At 40.1% G+C, this 14,869-nt stretch overlaps 1 protein-coding gene and 1 pseudogene across 2 annotated transcripts in view; one reads left to right on the top strand and one right to left on the bottom strand.

Moving 5' to 3' along the window:
• PDE4D (phosphodiesterase 4D) overlaps positions 1 to 14,869 on the bottom strand; it is a 659,227-nt gene that overhangs the window by 640,664 nt on the left and 3,694 nt on the right. The gene's annotated exons all lie outside the window — the stretch shown is intronic.
• On the top strand, positions 8,149 to 11,932 carry LOC115337223 (annotated as a pseudogene). Its single transcript, XR_003922057.2, has 2 exons — positions 8,149 to 8,276; positions 8,621 to 11,932. The product of XR_003922057.2 is annotated as an NADH-ubiquinone oxidoreductase chain 2-like (transcript).

Genomic DNA, 14,869 nt, shown 5'->3' with positions numbered 1-14,869 from the left:
AAATAGACTATTGCTCTCCTTTCTAGACCTATTGCCATTTTAGTCACATTTTACAGCCCGAAAACCACATTCAGTTCTCAGTCAACAGAAGAATCACCTCTTTATAATCACATTTGCATCATGCACTGTCAATTATGCTTTATCCCTGCAATACAGGATCTCCAAACACTGCCTAGCATGTGGCCATCACAAAAAGGCTGTTCTTCATTTTGAGGAGCTGACCTCACCACAGAGTACATTTATTTCATTTTCCATCTTGTGGCATTAGCTCTTCACCCACTGGTTACACAAGTGGTCTCATAAAATTCCTGCAAAATGTTCTGGCAAAACACAGCTGGGGCACAGACAGTACCAAGTATTTATGGATTAACTTACATGCTTCAGAGGAGACTACCTGATGATATGAGGCATTCCTGCATGACAGTGATTTGCTCCCAACAATTGAGTCCTTTTCATGACAAAGAAACATCTGGAAAGATCATGGTGCTCAGTGAAGTCCTTCATTTGATTTTCTATTTTACTCTACAGCAGATTCTAAATACCTATAACTTTTAATGTAATTGCATAAAGAATATTTTAATATATTTAGATTACCTGCTACTGTACAAGAGATTTATTCCACGCATTCCTACCTTTAGATCCCCATTCTTTCGCATAGTCAAATATCTAGACAAAGGGCGCATTGAGATTAATCTGAAAGTTAGAAATGCCAACATCTGTGCAATACACAAACATTCAATAAAGGAAGAAGAACACAAGTAAAGAACAAACTGGGGTAGGCAGTACTCACACTCCACCATAGGTAAATATCCAAGTATTTGCCACTGCATTCTTCTCAATATGGCAATGTGTATTTTTATGATAGAAATACACACGAAGATCTGCAGAGCTTTTGTCTTTTTGTTAACAAATAGCAAGTCTGCTCCTTCTACAGGTACATGCCTTAACAAAAATAACCTTTAATCTGCAAACTGTTTGGGGATAAACTTGGATACACATTCTTTTTCTTTCCTGTTTGCCCCAGTTTTTGCTGGCCTGAGTCAAGACCCCCTGTTATTTGTTGTAAATCACCTTGTTTATTTTGTAGACATAATGCTGTTCTCAGGACAGTGTGTTTGTGATAACTGGGTGAGCCCTGAGGCACTTCTGTTTTTTCAAATTTACTTTTAAAAGAATTTTCAAACTTGCCTGTTTCCATAGCCTGGGAGCTTTTTGTGTTCCTTATGTGAAAGAGGGACAAGGTTTTTAGGGAAAAATCATCTGGAAAAATATTTTTCCACCAAAGGGAGTCTATCCTAGGCAAACAGACTATGATAGGCACTTTCATATGTTGCTTGACTTAAATGGCTAAAATGTTTTGATAATAGAAAAATAGTGAAAGAAATTAAATACAGTATTCAGAAACTTTACAGGAGCTACCTGACTGGACATGGTCCTGGGCAACCTGCTTGGGTTGACCGTGCTTTGAGCAACGGGTTGGGCTAAACGATCTCCAGAGGTGCCATCCAGCCTCAACTAAGCTGTGATTCTCTCTATTGTAATTAAAAGGAAAAAGAGGATTGCTAGGTATAGAACATGATTAAAAAATTTTCCAATTTTAAGTTGCAGATACAACTTTACAGTGTCATAAGCATTGGTCAGTTGTTCAACAAAACTGATGATCTCTTAAGCAGCTGAAAAAACCCTATGCACTTTAAAATATATCTTTCAGCAGCTCTGGTGTACATTTCAAGAGGGAGATTAATTCCTGACTTTTCTTTGGAAAGGAGAGGCTGGATCTAAGAAACTATCTTTGTCTTCATTTAACCAAACTATCTGTACAGTTTCCTTTCACCATCCACTCAGTATTGAAGCAGGAAGTAGAAAGTGTTATCTTGGATTTTTCTTAGTGGTTTTTTAACAAAACTAATTCAAGTATCAAACTAGTGGTACTTAACATAAAATGTACATAATTTATATAACATAATCATTTACATAACATTTGCAAAACTGCCTTAAAAAATTTGCTGTGAGAAATTAAAGCCATAAACCTGAATTTAATATTTCCATTTCCTCTGAAAAGCTTGTGCAAAGCTTTTAAAAATGCTTTTCAATTTACATCTGAGTTGGGAAAACCGTGTTTTTATTTGAGCTTGCCTAGCAAATATTAAAAATAACATTTAGATTAAAAATAATACCAATTTGCTCTCTAAAATGGCTTTGTACAAAAGGTGAAAAATTTCCTGCTGTATAGAATCTGCCCTGTAGGTATCTGCAACATATTTCCCAAGAAACGGAATTAAAACCAGATGAATATGGAGCAGAAGGGAATGCTAAGCCTGATTTGGAAAGAATCCTTTAGAAATTCATGGTCCAGATGGTCAGCTGCATCTCAAGCCAGACTAATGCTGGTACACAGATATGCTTTGTCAGACGACAACAAACACATGCCTGTTCTGGTTTAGGGGCGACTGTGTAAATCAGCTCCCAGCTACAGGATAAAGCAAGGCAGCAAATACTGACACAGCTGCCATGGCTCATCACCGTGAAGCTGGCCACTACCTAGCCTAACCCCATCATGTTGTTGAGCAGCACCAGGAGCTCCCCTTCCCTGATGCCCTCTGAAGAGACCAAAGCCTGTCTTGTCATCCTTATGGATACAACCGCACAAGGCTCGTGGGATAAGGACTGTTAATCACCCTCCAGCTACACCTCTCAGCTAAAATTCCTTTACCCTTCTTCTCATATGAACCTATTTTCAGCTACTGATAAATTTTGCCAAACTTCATGTGTTCAGAGTGAAATTTCCCTTAACAGATATTTACTTCCAACTGAATTTTTGGGAGACAAGTTAGCCACAGAGCTCAGTGAATCTGGAGAAGGTAATGAAGGGAAACTTTGCATAAATGAAGCACACCAAGGATGTGCTTTCAGCCATCCCTGTAAATATTCCTAAATAATAAAACCTCTGAGAGGAAGAGAAAAAAAAAGATAATCTGACACATGCAGTACAGGGCCGAGTTCTGCAGCCAAGTTTTCAGAAGACTTGGATCAACCAATCCTATTCTGTCCTGTCTCATCTCTTGCAGGTATCATGTTATGGTGGAGTACATGGAGACTGAAAAGGATAAACAATTGACATGGCTACAGCCAGAGAGTCATAATGGACTGACATCCTAAATACAAAGCAAGTACAGGTTTCCTTAAGTGCCACGACTCTCCTCACTATTACAAGACTGATTCTGATTTTACATGAGTCTAGTACTAAAGCATAAGCAACCATGGCAATATATCAGGGAGTGAAAGTATCTGGATAGAAAAGGGGAAAACTGAGACAGAGAGGTTAACAGGTTAGGAAAAACAGAGGAAAGAAAGTAGGAACAGGAATCAATATGGCTAGTTAGCTAGGAAAGAGGAAAAGCTACCATAGGTGGGCACAGAAAAATATAGGAGAGGCTGCCAAAGATGAAGGCTGGATTAGTGTACAGGAAGAGCAGAGATATGTGGAGACACAGAGACAGCTATAACTACCAGATTCTAATCATAGAATCTCAGAATGGTTTGGGTTGACAAGGACCTTAAAGATCATCTAGTTCCAACCCCCCTGCCATGGACAGGGACACCTTCCACTAGACCAGGTTGCTCAAAGCCCCATCCAACCTGGCCTTGAACACTTCTAGGGATGGGGCAGCCACAACCTCTCTGGGCAACCTGTTCCAGTGCCTCATCACCCTCATGGTAAAGAATTTCTTCCTTATATCCAGTCTAAACCTACCCTCTTTCAATTTAAAACCATTGCCCCTGGTCCTGTCACTACAGGCCCTGGTAAAAAGTCTCTCCCCTATCTTTCTTTTAAGCCACCTTTATATATTTAAAGGCAGCAATAAGGTCTCCCCCGAGCCTTCTTTTCTCCAGGCTGAAAAATAATCCCCCAGAAAACCTGAAAATGAACCCGGAATTCTACTGTCCCTAAAAGGGACTGGCCCAAGGCCGCAAACGCAACTGAAACCACTGTCCACATCCATTCCCTTTTCCTTGCTGAATCATCTGCACAGGAGTAACTGGCAGCAGTAGTCCTAAGATTTTGCTGCAGTTACATATTTTCTGTGACCTGCATTTTGATTTCAAAGATTCAAAGTGAAATTGGTGGGGACCAGCTGCAAAACATGTCACAATACAATGATGGTTTATATTTCTGCTTTCTTCAAATCTAGTGCCATGTGAAGTCTTGCCATGGAATTGGCTTTGTTCAAATCTAGGGCTTTTAGAATTATCAAGTTAAAATGTAATTTCATGAATGGATTAATATTATAAATGCATTTAGTACTATGCTGCTTTTAAAATAGGCTATTTGCAATTTGATGATTTATATGGTCTTATATAAGCTATTTCACTGAATTTTATTAATAAAAGCGTAATTGAATTCCAAAATTACTGTCTGACAGTTGATCACTTACAAATCTGAATGATGAGAAAATGAGTTTAAGTAGCAACTAGGGAAAAAAGAGGAATAACAATAAAACCAATAAATTACTATAAATTGTCATTCTATTGTAATTACATGATTTGCCTCTCACTTCAGCTGTCCTTTAATTCAGTCATTAGTGCATAGCTGATCACCACAGAGTATAGGACACTTTAAAATATTTAGCATGTGTGTCAGCAAGACTTTACGCACAAAGTGGCACCTGTAATTTTCAATTATTCGATCATAGCTTCAGGGTCAGATTTATTTCACCTGGTTATATATCGGGGCAGGAGGTCGCGGTGTGTGTATGTGTAGGTGTGTGTGCACTTAAATTTTCACAACCTGTCCATGGATTAACTCTCTCAAGCAACATAATTGTCTTTCTTAGTTCAGATTACTAAGGAACCATCAATGCAGATTTTGGAATTTTGATTTTATGCACATATGAACCAATTCCCTGAAGCAGCATGATAATTTTTTTTTTCCCCACAGGAGAATTAAAGTACATGTGTAGTATTGGATAGTCAGACATATGATGGTGTAAAGTAAATCAATAAAAAACTAAGCAAATACAAAGTGCTTAAAAAAATCCCTGCACACTGCACTGCCCATGGATTATCCCTGTGACGAACAGCAAAAACTACAGGCTTTAATATAAAAATAGCGCAAGCTACAAAAGTGGAGAAAAGTTGCATTTTTTAAACTTTTCACTCTAGGTCTCTGAAATGCATCACTAACCAAAGACAGCAAGGGACAACATTAGTGTCTGGTTTCAAGCAGGTAATTCAGGTAATTTCAGCTAATGCTGAAATCCATTAGCTTAACTTCTTGTATACTTTAAAATGGTTTATGCTGTTTCTTTGTGCTATCTTGATATATCATAAACACCTCGATGAGCCCAGATACAGCTTCCCATGACAAAGCCTCAATTCAGTGTTTTTAACTCAAAGTTTTCTTAAGTCTTTCTGCACAAAACTCCCAGAGCACTTGTGAGTAAGGCAGCTGAAGCAGGAAAGGGGGTTGGTCCAGAGCCACAACCCTGGGATCACGCAGGTTGGTTGCAGACTGTGCCCAAAGCCATCACAGCCCACACATACAAGTCCCTGTGCAAAGTACACAGCAGGTGCCCCAGGCAGTGTACATCCCGAGGGAGGTAAAGCACATGCAATCCCTGCTCTGGTGAAAGGAATTCCTCTCACCTGTAGGGTTTTCTTCAGAGAGCTGCCCTTCCTTACACAACTGGAGGGCTGTTGGTTTGGGAGGACCTGCCCTCCCCTGCAAGCAAAGAGCTGACCAGCAAGCTGGTCAGCCAGTGTAGGAAGCGGGCCGAGAAGTTATCCAGACAAAAGACAAAGCAGTAGCACAACGAGTAAACACAGCGGATAGATCTGTACCCCTGAAAGCCAAACAGTGTGGCAGGGGTGCAAGATTGAACCCTGCACCGCTGTTCCCCCATGGGAACTGCAAACATGTTTCTTGGCACAGCACTGGCTGTGCCAGCTAGCGCAGGGGGACAACGCGTGCTAGCTGGCACAGTCTTGAAGGGTAACACATTGTGGGGGCTGTTCCCAGTAGGAAGAAGAGACAGAGTTTCACTAGGTTTGTCTCCCTCCACCCTTCACTGTCCCAAGCTAGCTTTCTACCCTTAAATGCCACCACCATGCCCGACTCTAAAGCATACTGGATGTATCATGTTTCATACTACAAAAATTTCACCTGCAGGAAATTTTCTGCAAGAAAGCATAATTTCAACATCATTTTGGATACTTTCCCCCAGGGAGGTGGATGTGGGGGTGGATAGGTAGATAAATAAATAAATAAATAAATAAATAAATAAATAAATAAATAATGTCTGAACTGCTTTAGGGCCATGGGACCTAGAGCTACATAACATGGGTGGGTGCATATCCTCAAGTTCATGGTGAACTTCACCTCTGCATTATTAAGGATTCCAACACTGCAGTCTTGCACACAGCTACCAGTTTAAAAATAATAATTTTAAAAAAAAAAAAAAAAAAAATCACAACAACACAGACTTTGCTTACCATCAGGAAAGTACAGTTACAACTTTTAGTGGTCAGCTTGTAGCAAATTGTGGTCAGGAAAGATCATGAAAGAGCGGATTCCAGGGAGAATAAGTACAGAAGAAAATAAATGTGTTCTTTCCAGAGCAGGCTATCTTAACACTAATACAACACACATGGTAAATTGCTTAATATCTCTGAAAGTGGAAACTGCAATGAGCCGTGAAAACCTTCTGAGGATGAAAAGCATCCTCAATGAAGAGGAATTTTTGAAGTAATGTTCCATTTAGTTTAGACGGATCAAGAATATCTAAAACCAGGGATTATATTAAAAACCTTAGAATCTTAGCCAGGACTGGGAAGTATTTGTAATGATTTTATCACACATTATTAACAGACTTTCAAGGTGATATTTTCCTCTTAATCTGTAGTGAGACTTACTAAGAGATAGAATTAAGAGTCAGTAGCTGAAGCTAGAGGAAATGATATCTGAAAGTAAGCAATTCTGCTTTCCTTAAAACAGCACGTAAGTGTAGCATTTCAGAAAGAAGCTAGTGTAAGACCTGCAGAAAAATCAAGTCTTCAAGCCATAAAGCATTACCTTCAAATCTCTCAGTCCAATGCATTGCAAAAGTAGACATTTCCTGGCTTTTCAACTAAAGGCTCCTGAAAGGGTTATTTCATACCATATTTTTTTCCCACCTTACCAAGTACGCCAACAAATGTTGCTAAACGCCCTAGAGAAAACTGCCTTTTTTTCCTTTCTACTATTGCTGTATTTTCCAATTGCACTCCAAACCTAGACATAAAAGGCCATATAAACCTATTACACTGATGTAGCTCCTTCCTAGTGCTACATTTCTTGTGGATTTTAAATGCTATCTTTCATTACTCCTCTTTGACAGAAATATTACTAAAAGACTGCCAATCGATGAGTCTACATTGCACTTTTTGGGGAACACCAGCATTATGACTATCTCTTCCCATAGGTTATCCTATACATCAGTATTCCCACAGCTAGGCATACGACAAAGCAATTCAATCTGAATGTTTGAATAAAGGGCCTTAGTGTTATTTCTGTGAGAAGGCTTCAGGAAATGGCTGTAATGACTGGGGTTTATGTTCTCAAACTTTGTTTTGTCATCAGGAGTAGCTGTCTTCATCCAAAATAAACTTGAACAGATTATTCAGAGCAACAGATGTTTTTCAAACAGAAAGATTTATGTTTAAATAACACACACACCCCCATTGTTGATTAGTGGGGCATTAGGTAGGTGGTTCTATACTTTTTAATTTTAATTAAATGCACAGCACATTGATAACCAGTCTTTTCAGGTCTCCGCTAATTGTTTCGTTTACTGTATACGCACATGCTGTGCTATATCCACTATATGGGAATCTATCATAAAAAAGGTTAGTGATTAACAACTTCCCCTCTCTTCATAATTAAGTATCTTGATAAGAAGCACCCATATGGAGATAACAGAAGCAAATAACAGATTTTATATCCCTGAAGTCCAAGGGCAGCACACTGCTAGAAATTTCATATACCAAAAGTCTGGAGCAAGGCCAGTCTTTTTAATGGTCAAAGATAGGTGGATGTACAAACACATTTGTGCCAGACACCACATTGCACTGCAAATGCCTGGGACATCACAGATCTTACCATCTGTTTAAATGGATGAGCCACAGATGTTCAAACCTCCGTATGAGCTGAGTCCAGAAGCTGCATACAGTATTCAGATTCTGAAAAGTGCAAATATTAAAAATCCAGCACTGGATTTAATTTTTAAGAGTGGTTTCAAGTATGATTTGCATTTTATAGCTCTTCTCTGTGTAAATTATGGTTTGTACACATAAATATCTACTCACCACAGTAAATTTATGTTGATATATTTATTACTGAGAGTAAAGAAAGTAGAAAACATATTCTCATACAACTATATCTGCCCTTCTATATCACTTTACTCATGAGGCAGGAAAGAAGAGACAGAAGGGTAGAAATCAATGCAGACTCTTTGGCTGTAAATTAACGAAACTACAACGCTTCATATCAATGCCCAGGTCTGAAAGAGCTTATGGAGGATGAGATCCCTAGATAGTAAGATAAAGAATAGGCAGACTACATTTCAACTTCTTAACTGTTAAGTGTTGATTTTAAAACAAAATCCGTAGCCCTAGGAGGATGAATGGGCCTAAACCAAACACAACTCCGAAAAATTCTGGCCTTTTCATCCATCGCCCACCTAGGATGGCTAACCGCAGTCATCATCTACAACCCTGAACTCGCCCTACTAACTTTCTACTTATATATCCTAATAACCACTACTGTATTCCTCACCCTCAACTCAACCAAAACCCTAAAGCTAACAACCCTAATAACATCATGAACAAAATCCCCTACACTAAACGCAACCCTCATACTAGTTCTACTCTCCCTAGCAGGGCTTCCCCCACTAACAGGCTTCCTACCCAAATGACTCATCATCCAAGAACTAACCAAACAAGAAATAGCCTCAACAGCCACAATCATTGCTACCCTCTCCCTCCTAGGACTATTCTTTTACCTCCGTCTCGCATACCACTCAACAATTACACTACCACCCAACTCTACGAACCACATAAAACTATGGCACCTTACCAAGCCGACAAGTACCACAATCGCCGCCCTCGCCGCCCTATCAGTATTAACCTTACCGCTCTCCCCTCTAATCCTGACTACCACCTAGAAACTTAGGATAACTAATAAACCGAAGGCCTTCAAAGCCTTAAATAAGAGTTAAACCCTCTTAGTTTCTGCTAAGATCCGCAGGACACTACCCTGCAACCCCTGAATGCAACTCAGATACTTTAATTAAGCTAGGACCTTACCTAGATAGATGGGCCTCGATCCCATAAAACCCTAGTTAACAGCTAGGTGCCCTAACCAGTGAGCTTCTACCTACCAGACCCTGGCACGTCCTTAACGCACATCAATGAGTTTGCAACTCACTATGAACTTCACTACAAGGTCGATAAGAAAGGGAATTAAACCCCTGTAAAAAGGACTACAGCCTAACGCTTAAACACTCAGCCATCTTACCTGTGACACTTATCAATCGATGACTATTCTCAACCAACCACAAAGACATCGGCACTCTATACCTAATCTTCGGCGCATGGGCTGGCATAGTCGGCACCGCCCTTAGCCTTCTTATCCGCGCAGAACTTGGCCAACCTGGCACCCTCTTAGGCGATGACCAAATCTACAATGTAATCGTCACCGCTCATGCTTTCGTAATAATCTTCTTCATAGTCATACCAATCATAATTGGAGGCTTTGGAAACTGACTTGTCCCACTCATAATTGGCGCCCCCGACATAGCCTTCCCACGCATAAACAACATGAGCTTCTGATTACTCCCCCCATCCTTCCTCCTCCTACTAGCCTCTTCAACAGTAGAAGCAGGGGCTGGCACCGGGTGGACTGTCTACCCCCCACTAGCCGGCAACATAGCCCACGCCGGCGCTTCGGTAGACCTAGCTATCTTTTCCCTCCATCTAGCAGGTATCTCATCCATCTTAGGGGCCATTAACTTTATCACAACAGCCATTAACATAAAACCCCCAGCCCTCTCCCAATACCAAACACCCCTATTCGTATGATCCGTTCTTATTACCGCTGTCCTACTATTACTCTCACTCCCCGTCCTAGCTGCTGGCATCACTATATTACTTACAGACCGAAACCTCAACACAACATTCTTCGACCCCGCTGGCGGCGGTGACCCAATTCTGTACCAACACCTCTTCTGATTCTTCGGACACCCCGAAGTCTACATCCTAATTCTCCCAGGCTTTGGGATCATCTCCCACGTAGTAACATATTACGCAGGCAAAAAAGAGCCATTTGGCTACATAGGAATAGTCTGAGCCATACTCTCCATCGGATTCCTAGGCTTCATCGTATGAGCCCACCATATATTCACAGTAGGAATAGACGTAGACACCCGAGCATACTTCACATCTGCCACTATAATCATCGCTATTCCGACCGGTATTAAAGTATTCAGCTGACTGGCAACACTACATGGAGGGACTATCAAATGAGACCCGCCCATACTATGAGCCCTAGGCTTCATCTTCCTCTTCACCATCGGAGGCCTAACCGGGATCGTCCTAGCGAACTCCTCACTAGACATCGCCCTGCACGATACATACTACGTAGTTGCCCACTTCCACTATGTCCTCTCAATAGGAGCCGTCTTCGCCATCCTAGCAGGATTCACTCACTGATTCCCCCTACTAACAGGATTCACCCTACACCCCACATGAGCCAAAGCACATTTTGGGGTTATATTCACAGGAGTAAACCTAACCTTCTTCCCACAGCACTTCTTAGGCCTTGCCGGAATACCCCGACGGTACTCAGACTACCCAGATGCCTACACCCTATGAAACACCATGTCCTCTATCGGCTCACTAATCTCAATAACGGCCGTAATTATGCTAATATTCATTATCTGAGAAGCCTTCGCCTCAAAACGAAAAGTCCCACAACCAGATTTAACTACAACCAACGTTGAATGAATCCACGGCTGCCCACCTCCATACCACACCTTCGAAGAACCAGCCTTCGTCCAAGTACAAGAAAGGAAGGAATCGAACCCTCGTACACTGGTTTCAAGCCAGCCGCATCTAACCACCTATGCTTCTTTCTTCCCATGGGATGTTAGTAAAACAATTACTTAATCTTGTCAAGATTAAACCACAGATGAAAATCCTGTACACCCCACCATGGCCAACCACTCACAACTTGGATTCCAAGACGCCTCGTCCCCCATTGTAGAAGAACTCATTGAATTCCACAACCACGCCCTAATAGTTGCACTAGCCATCTGCAGCCTAGTCCTATACCTCCTAGCACTTATACTAATAGAAAAACTATCCTCAAACACTGTAGACGCTCAAGAAATCGAACTAATCTGAACAATCCTACCAGCCATCGTCCTTATCATACTTGCCCTCCCATCCTTACAAATCCTGTACATAATAGATGAAATCAACGAGCCGGACCTCACACTAAAGGCCATCGGCCATCAATGGTACTGAACCTACGAGTACACGGACTTTAAAGATCTGACATTCGACTCCTACATAATCCCAACAACAGACCTTCCACCAGGACACTTCAAAGTACTCGAAGTCGACCACGGCGTGATCATCCCAATAGAATCTCCTATCCGCATCATCGTCACAGCCAACGATGTCCTCCATGCTTGAGCAGTCCCCGCACTGGGTGTAAAAACTGATGCAATCCCAGGACGCCTAAACCAAACATCATTCATCACAACCCGACCCGGAATCTTCTACGGCCAATGTTCAGAAATCTGCGGGGCTAACCACAGCTACATGCCAATTGTAGTAGAATCAACCCCCCTAACCCACTTCGAACACTGATCATCACTCATATCTTCCTAATCATTAAGAAGCTATGCAACAGCACTAGCCTTTTAAGCTAGAGAAAGAGGCCCATCCTCCCCTCCTTAATGATATGCCACAACTTAACCCAGCCCCATGACTCCTCATCATACTAGCATCATGACTAACCCTCACACTAATCGTTCAACCCAAACTCTTATTCTTTACCTCCACTAACATCCTACCCAACAAACCCATTACAACTATCAACCTCTCCCCCTGAAACTGACCATGATCCTAAACTTCTTCGACCAATTCACAAGCCCCTGCCTCTTAGGCATCCCACTTATCCTAATTTCAATGCTATTCCCCACCTTATTACTTCCCTCACCAACCAACCGATGAATTACCAACCGCCTCTCCGCACTCCAACTATGATTCATCCACCTAGTCACAAAACAACTAATACTACCCCTAAATAAAGGAGGACATAAATGGGCTCTAATCTTAGTATCACTAATAACTCTCCTACTAACAATCAACTTACTAGGATTACTGCCATACACATTCACCCCAACCACCCAACTATCAATAAACATAGCCCTTGCCTTCCCCCTCTGACTAGCTACCCTCCTTACAGGCCTACGAACTGTTAAGTGTTGATTTTAAAACAAAATTCAAAATATTTTTATTCAGATGGAATGAAATCTTATATTTAAGATTCAAAAACAGGACAGAAAATCAGCATCACCAAAATTCAACTTTTAATTGTGCATGTAAATTTTTATACATGTACAACCACACACTAACTCTGTTTTGGGGCTATATCATCATAAAAATCACACGTAAAACACCTTTTTTTTTTTTTAATGCTGTAAAAATAACTACATTAAGGAGCTTAATGTTAAGTAAGGGCCTACATTTTCAAAATTCTAAGATAGAATGAGCAAAATCTTTTTTTATTTTTAATTGCATTTGCAAAAATGTTGGACCCTGGGGGAAATACAGCTATCACTGAAAACTCGTTGAGTTGCATATTGAAATTCAGCATTGCAAGATCATCTGTATTCCTCTCCCCTACTATGTCAGACATTCATGTACTGCAGTCAACTGCAATTTTTTTTAACAATAACCAGAACCCTTAAGACATAGGAGAGCTGTTTGGGATAACTACAACCACAGACAAACATAGATTTGATTAATCACATTTAATGACATGTACATCCCTTATATTCTCAAAATTCTGGTTTTCCAGTGAAACAGTATAAAACAGCTTTCAAGCTTTGCCAACTTGGTTTACACAACAGAGTCCCTTTAGTCCACCTAGAGCCTTTTCTGTCACAGGCCATAAAGCCACCTTCCACCTTCTTCCACTTCAGCTCCTAACTTGCCCTCAGACCACTTCCAGACACCTATCAAGCACAAAGAAAATATTTGTCATCCACACCTTACATCCATACAGATAATACACAAACAGCTGTTTCTCTCCCTTTATCATCTTTTCATCAAATCCATTACTGAATTGGAATAATTTCATTTTTTAGTTTGGCAACCTATAAATTATATACTTGCAGTCCTTACTTGAGAGCCTCTGACCATGAAAATTCAAAAAGTTTTGGTCTGCATTTGTTTGGCAGAACTGAAGAGATAAATGATGTATCAAGAAAGCTAATAGACTATCCATGGGCTGTAATTCAGATTGCAGGCTATAATAAGGCTGAGCTTTGCTAGCTCTAAAAATCACTGTGACATGTAAAACTTGCTGGCAAATTATTTAATAGAAAAGACACCATCATTTCTCATACAGAGAACAGCAAGTTCCAGTGAGCCCCTGAAGGAACAGCGTGTTCTCTGTACACAAGCCAGGAGCTTTGCTACTTGGGGAGAATATTTGTGTAACTGCCTGAAAATGTAAATACAACTGTATTACACTTTCGGTAACTATACTTTCATTCAAGGAAAGCAAGCTGGAATGCAGGAACAGAATACTGCTTTTTCAGATGCACAAAATTCAAATCCTGACACAACAAAACCAAAGCAATCCTGTCCTTGATCCTGAGAATGCAAATACATGTAAACAACCAGTCCCGGTTTTGCTTAAGGGCTTTTCCACATAAATACGAATATAAATGCTCACCTGCTATAAACATCCACACATGCATCTCTGAAATACATTTTAATATCAGTACATTCATTGCACAACTATTTACAGAAAGTGACTGCAAAGGCAAAATTATACAAGCAAGCCAAAAGCTGCTTCATTAATAATATCACTTGGAGGCTTTTTCTTTTCCCCTCCAGGCCAAATTGCATCACACACTTTGTTTAAAATTATAAACCAACATTTTCAACATACTTTGAAGATACTAATTTGAACAGCTAATTTTAGCTTCAATATTCCCACTTATTCCCTTTGGTTTCCTCCTATCTCCAAATGTGATTGGAACTCACTTGTTTTTTCTTCTAGATTTCTTTCTTTCATCTCTCTCTCTGCCCCCCATACTCCACACCTTTCAATCTGCTGAGTGATCTACCAGAACACAAAGATATCACAGATACATGTTTATGCTGGTTTAAGAAGATACAATACATTATTGTACTGATGTGATTACACTTTTTTTGTTTTTTTCCCAAGGCTGTTTTAAAGATCAAGCAGGAAGAAAGCAAAACTCCTCCTATTTAAAAAGAAAAAAAAAAAAATTTGTTGATCTTAATCTAGTTATTTATTTTTCAAGCTTCGGAATAATCTTTATATAGTCCATAGTTAATTCAGAAATTTAAACTGACCACTGTAAATGAGAGAAAAGAAAGTTCAGTATACCTTAGGCTAAGTGAAATTCTTTTTCTTTTCTTATAACCAGAAATTTAGAGTTTACAAGTTCTATATTTTTTTTATGAAATATTATAAAATAAAACCATAACAATGCAGTCACATTGATACATCTTCTGTGAAGCCAAAGTATTTTAGATCTGTAAAACTGAGGCATATAGAAATATT

This window comes from Aquila chrysaetos, chromosome Z, assembly GCF_900496995.4.
Source record: "Aquila chrysaetos chrysaetos chromosome Z, bAquChr1.4, whole genome shotgun sequence".
In the NCBI taxonomy this organism is placed as follows: Eukaryota; Metazoa; Chordata; class Aves; order Accipitriformes; family Accipitridae; genus Aquila; species Aquila chrysaetos.
The sequence above is the reverse complement of the archived record's forward strand: the minus strand, read 5'-3'. Positions and strand labels throughout refer to the sequence as shown.